Here is a 6,581-nt window from a genome sequence, read left to right as displayed (position 1 = left end):
AATGATGGTTTCCAGGTTCATCCATGTCCCTACAAAGGACACAAACTCATCATTTTTGATGGCTGCATAATATTCCATGGTGTATATGTGCCACATTTTCCCTGTCCAGTCTATCATCAATGGGCATTTGGGTTGGTTCCAGGTCTTTGCTATTGTAAACAGTGCTGCAATGAACATTGATGTGCACGTGTCCTTATAGTAGAATGATTTATAATCCCTTGGATATATACCCAGTAATGATATTGCTGGGTCAAATGGAATTTCTATTTCTAGGTCCTTGAGGAATCGCCACACTGTCTTCCATAATGGTTAGACTAATTTACACTCCCACCAACAGTGTAAAAGTGTTCCTATTTCTCCACATCCTCTCCAGCATCTGTTGTCTCTAGATTTTTTAATGATCGCCATACTAACTGGCATGAGATGGTATCTCAATGTAGTTTTGATTTGCATTTCTCTGATGACCAGTGATGATGAGCATTTTTTCATATGTTTTTTATCCTCATGTATGTCTTCTTTTGTAAAGTATCTGTTCATATCCTTTTCCCACTTTAGAATGGGCTTGTTAGTTTTTTTCTTGTAAATCTGTTTTAGTTCTTTGTAAATTCTGGATATCAGCCATTTGTCAGATCGGTAAACTGCAAAATTTTTTTCCCATTCTGTTGGTTGCCAATTCACTCTAATGACTGTTTCTTTTGCTGTGTAGAAGCTGTGGAGTTTGATTAGGTCCCATTTGTCTATTTTGGCTTTTGTTGTCAATGCTTTTGGTGTTTTGGTCATGAAGTCCTTGCCTACACCTATGTCCTGAATGGTTTTGCCTCGATTTTCTTCTACGGTTTTTATGGTGTTAGGTCTTATGTTTAAGTCTTTAATCCATCTGGAGTTTTATAGTGTCAGGTGTCAAAAAGGAATCCAGTTTCTGCTTTTGCACATGGCTAGCCAGTTTTCCCAACACCATTTATTAAACAGGGAATCCTTTCCCCATTGCTTGTTTTTGTCTGGTTTGTCAAAGATCAGATGGTTGTAGATATGTTGTGTTGCCACCCAGACCTCTGTTCTGTTCTATTAGTCTATATCTCTGTTTTGGTACCAGTACCATGCTGTTTTGATTACTGTAGCCTTGTAGTATAGTTTGAAGTCTAGTAGTGTGATGCCTCCCACTTTGTTCTTTTTGCTTAGAATTAACTTGTCTATGTGGGCTCTATTTTGGTTCCATATGAAGTTTAAGGTGTTTTTTCCAGTTCTGCAAAGAAGGTCATTGGTAGCTTGATGGGGAAAGCATTGAATCTGTAAATTACTTTGGGCAGTATGGCCATTTTCACGACATTGATTCTTCCTAACCATGAACATGGAATGTTTCTCCATCTATTTGTGTCCTCCCTTATTTCGTTGAGCAGTGGTTTGTAGTTCTCCTTGAAGAGGTCCTTTACATTCCTTGTTAGTTGTATTCCTAGGTATTTTATTCTCTTTGTGGCAATTGTCAATGGAAGTTTGTTCTTGATATGGCTCTCTTTAAGTCTGTTATTGGTGTATAGGAATGCATGCGGTTTTTGCACATTGATTTTGTATCCTGACATTTTGCTGAAGTTGCTTATCAGTTTCAGGAGTTTTGGGGCTGAGACAATGGGGTCCTCTAGATATACAATCATGTCGTCAGCAAATAGAGACAATTTGACTTCCTCCTTTCCGATTTGAATACCATTTATTTCTTTTTCTTGCCTGATTGCTCTGGCTAGAACTTCTAGTACTATATTGAATAGGAGTGGTGAGAGAGGGCATCCTTGTCTAGTGACAGATTTCAAGGAGAATGCTTCCAGTTTTTGCACATTCAGTATGATTTTGGCTGTTGGTTTGTTGTAAATAGCTTTTATTATTTTGAGATATGTTCCATCAATACCTAGCTTATTGAGGGTTTTTAGCATAAAGGGCTGTTGAATTTTGTCAAAGGCCTTCTCTGCATCAGTTGAGATAATCATGTGGTTTTTGTCTTTGGTTCTGTTTATGTGGTGAATTACGTTTATAGACTTGCGTATGTTGAACCAGCCTTGCATCCCCGGGATGAAGCCTACTTGATCATGGTGGATAAGCTTTTTGATGTGCTGTTGCAGTCGGCTTGTCAGTATTTTATTGAAGATTTTTGCATCTATGTTCATCATCGATATTGGTTTGAAGTTTTCTTTTCTTGTTGAGTCTCTGCCGGGTTTTGGAATCAGGATGATATTGGTGACATAAAATGGTTTGAGAAGAATTCCCTCTTTTTGTATTGTTTGGAATAGTTTCAGAAGGAATGGTATCAGCTCCTCTTTGTATGGCTGGTAGAATTCGGCTGTGAACCCGTCTGGACCTGGGCTTTTTTTGGGTGGTAAGATCTTAATTGCTGCCTGAACTTCAGACCTTGTTATGGGTCTGTTCAGGGTTTTGGCTTCTTCCTGTTTTAGGCTTGGGAAGAGGCAAGTGTTCAGGAATTTATCCATTTATTCGTGGTTTACTAGTTTATGTGCATATAGTTTGTAATAATCTCTGATGATGGTTTGAATTTCTGTGGAATCTGTGGTGATATCCACTTTATTGTTTTTTATTGCATCAATTTGGTCATTCTCTCTTTTCTTTTTTATTAATCTGGCTAGTGGTCTGTCTATTTTGTCGATCTTTTCAAAAAACCAGCTCCTGGATTTATTGATTTTTTGAAGGGTTTTTTGTGTCTCTATCTCCTTCAGTTCTGCTCTGATCTTAGCTATTTCTTGTCTTCTGCTGGACTTTGAGTTTTTTTGATCTTGCTCCTCTAGCTCTTTTAATTTTGAAGATAGGGTGTCAATTTTAGATCTCTCCTTGCTTCTCATGTGGGCACTTATTGCTATATGTTTTCCTCTAGAGACTGCCTTAAGTGTGTCCCAGAGATTCTGGTGAGTTTTGTCTTCATTCTCGTTGGTTTCGAAGAACGTCTTTATTTCTGTCTTCATTTCATTGTTTATCCAGTGAACATTCAAGAGTAAGTTTTTCAGTTTCCATGAAGCTCTGCGGTTCTGGGTTGGTTTTTGAATTCTGAGTTCTAACTTGATTGCACTGTGGTCTGAGAGACTGTTTGTTATGATTTCCGTTCTTTTGCATTTGCTGAGGAGTGATTTACTCCCAATTATGTGGTCAATTTTAGAGTAGGTGTGATGTGGTGCTGAGAAGAATGTATATTCCGTGGATTTGGGGTGGAGGGTTCTATAAATGTCTATTAGGTTTGCTTGGTCCAGGTCTGAGTTCAAGTCCTGGATATCCTTGTTAATTTTCTGTCTAGTTGATCTGCCTAATATTGACAATAGGGTGTTAAAGTCTCCCACTATAATTGTGTGGGGGTCTATGTCTCTTTTTAAGTCATTAAGAACTTGCCTTATGTATCTGGGTGTTCCTGTATTGGGTGCGTATATATTTAGGGTCGTTAGGTCTTCTTGCTGCATTGATCATTTTACCATTATGTAATGTCCTTCTTTGTCTCTTTTGATCTCTGTTGCTTTAAAGTCTATATTATCAGAGATGAGAATTGCAACTCCTGCTTATTTTGCTCTCCATTTGCTTAGGAAATCTTCCTCCATCCCTTTATTTTGAGCCTTTTTGTATCCTTGCATGTGAGATGGGTTTCCTGGATACAGCACACAGATGGGTTTTGACTTTTTATCCAATTTGCCAGCCTGTGTCTTTTGATTGGGATATTTAGTCCATTTACATTTAGGGTTAATATTGTTATGTGTGAATTTGATACTGCCATTTTGGTACTAGCTGGCTTTTTTGCCCATTAGTTGATGCAGATTCTTCATTGTGTTGATTCTCTTTACCATTTGGCATGTTTTTGGAGTGGCTGGTACTGGTTGTCCCTTTATATGTGTATATCCTCTTTCAGGAGCTCTTGTAAAGCTGGCCTGGTGGTGACAACATCTCTGAGTACTTGCATGTTCACAAAGGATTTTATTTTTCCTTCACTTATGAAGCTTAGTTTGGCTGGATAGGAGATTCTGGGTTGAAAATTCTTTTCTTTAAGGATGTTGAATATTGGCCCCCACTCTCTTCTGGCTTGTAGGGTTTCTGCTGAGAGATCTGCTGTGAGTCTGATGGGCTTCCCTTTGTGGGTAACCCGACCTTTCTCTCTGGCTGCCCTTAGTATTTTCTCCTTCATTTCAACCCTGGTGAATCTGACGATTATGTGCTTTGTGGTTTCTCTTTTTGAGGAATATCTTTGTGGTGTTCTCTGTATTTTCTGGACTTGAATATTGGCCTGCCTTGCTAGGTTGGGGAAGTTTTCCTGGATAATATCCTGAAGAGTATTTTCCAGCTTGGATTCATTCTCTTGTCGCATTCACGTACACCTATCAAACGTAGATTAGGTCTTTTCACATAGTCCCATATTTCTTGGAGACTTTGTTCATTCCTTTTTACCGTTTTTTCTCTAATCTTGCCTTCTCATTTTATTTCATTGAGTTGATCTTCAACCTGTGATATCCTTTCTTCTGCTTGGTCCATTCGGCTGTTGATACTTGTGCATGCTTCGCGAAGTTCTCGTGTTGTGTTTTCTAGCTCCATCAATTCACTTATATTCCTTTCTCTTTTGTCCATTCTCGTTAGCATTTCGTCAAATCTTTTTTCAGTGTTCTTAGTTTCTTTGCATTGGGTTAGAACATGTTCTTTTAATTAACAGAAGTTTCTTACTACCCACCTTCTGAAGTCTGATTCTGTCATTTCATCACACTCGTACTCCATCCAACCTTTTTCCCTTGCTGGTGAGGAGTTGTGATCCCTTTTAGGAGGAGAGGTGTTCTGGTTTCGGGTGTTTTCACCCTTTTTGCGCTGTTTTCTTCCCATCTTTATGGATTTATCCACCTGTCATTTTTGTAGTTGCTGGCTTTCAGATTGGGTCTCAAATCTTTCAGATTGACGTTCTGTTTGTTGATTATGAGGTTATTTCTGTTTCTTGGTTTTCCTTCTGACAGTCTGTCCCCTCTGCTGTAGGTCTGCTGCGGTCCACTCCAGGCCCTGCTTGCCTGGGGATCACCTGCAGCAGCCTCTGAGCTTTCACTGGGAGCTGCAATCCTGAGCTGTTCCTAAACGTCCATCTTGGATCGATCCCCCCTGCATTAATATATTTTTTATAAATAAGTTTAGGACTGATCTTTTTGATGGAACCTCTATTTTTCCTTTTTTTATTTGGTATGCAACATGATCTTTTGCCTAATCCTCCTTTCTAATTTACTCTTAGGGATTTCAACTAACTGTTCTGGGAATCTTAGATAAAATTTAATTTAGAAAAATACAAAAACCTTTAGGCTAAAAATATAAAAGAACGTTATTTATAGTTTGGAGACAGTTTAAGTATACGTTCCGTAAAATATCTGGAGAATGTCACCTTTTCATTCAGTTAACAATGTGTCAGTTAAATGTAGATATTAGCTGGTCAGTTAGCTTATACTGACACCTAGTGGCATGGCTAATGCATAAGCGATTGATACACAGGAGAAATTTTTCATTTTTTTTTTTTTTTTTTTACAGGAATGTCAGCGTTTATTGACATACAATGATAATTTTTCCCTTAGGTTTACAGTGTTGAGAAATTTTTCTTGTTGGAAAACAAAGCATAAAAATACACAAACTCATCCATGAAATAGTTTTAGTGAAATTTTGTCATGATATTCTGCTGTTTTTATTTTTTAACTTTGTTTTGTAATTCGTAATTTTAACTATTCCATTATTCAACATTATTTTTTCACTCTGTTATATTTTATTGTGAGCATTAGATTTATGTTGAAGCCTGTAAGAAAGATATTGTCAGGATACTAATCTGAATAATAATAGTTATTATTGGACTTATGTCAATAAAAATTAGTTCTCATGATTAATATAAATATTATGGCATGAGGAAAATCTTACATGGAACATAGAAATGTCAGGCTAATGAGAGATTTTCCACACATTTGGCATTTACGTCTTGAATATTTTTCTTATAACTTGTCAAATAATGAAGGCGTGAAAAAATAAAATTCTATTACTTAATCAATACTTTGCTGATAGCACCAAGTTCATCACATTTTAGAAAATATCATCATGGGAGGGATCCAAGATGGCCAGTTAGGAGCAGCTCATGATTGCAGCTCCCAGCAAAAGTGCAGAAGGTGAGTGGACATTGCATTTCCACATGGATTTTTATTGCCCACAGACCAGGAGATTCCCAGGTGGAGGATCCCCACGGGTTGCCAGTGCGGCTGTTTTGGCCAGTGTGGCTATTTGGCCGGCACGGCTGTTTTTGCCGGTGCGGCTGTTTTGCTAGCGCCCTGGTGAAGCGGTTCTCCATACAAAATACATGGGTCTGGACACCATTTTGGCTGGCATTTGGAGCTCCTGGGAGACATATTTGTCCATTCATCTGATTAAAAAGGGGATGTAAACAGGGAGCCAGGCCAGGAGATTCCCAGGCAAAGAAGTGCCCCAAAACTCAGTGTGGCTGTTTCAGCTGGTGCAGTTGGTCACCACACGGGAAATCACACAGATCCTGGCACGTTTTCAGATGAACACCTGGGAGAGAGTCCACCGTTCAACTAAAAAAAAAA

General features: G+C 38.4%; 1 protein-coding gene across 2 annotated transcripts in view; it reads left to right on the top strand.

Annotated features, from left to right (window-relative positions):
* Nucleotides 1–6,581, top strand: part of TLL1 (tolloid like 1) — a 239,333-nt gene that overhangs the window by 215,774 nt on the left and 16,978 nt on the right. The gene's annotated exons all lie outside the window — the stretch shown is intronic.

The sequence above is a fragment of the Cebus imitator genome, unplaced genomic scaffold (genome assembly GCF_001604975.1).
Source record: "Cebus imitator isolate Cc_AM_T3 unplaced genomic scaffold, Cebus_imitator-1.0 Scaffold40, whole genome shotgun sequence".
In the NCBI taxonomy this organism is placed as follows: Eukaryota; Metazoa; Chordata; class Mammalia; order Primates; family Cebidae; genus Cebus; species Cebus imitator.
Note: the sequence above shows the minus strand (reverse complement) of the source record. Positions and strands in the feature narration are given on the sequence as shown.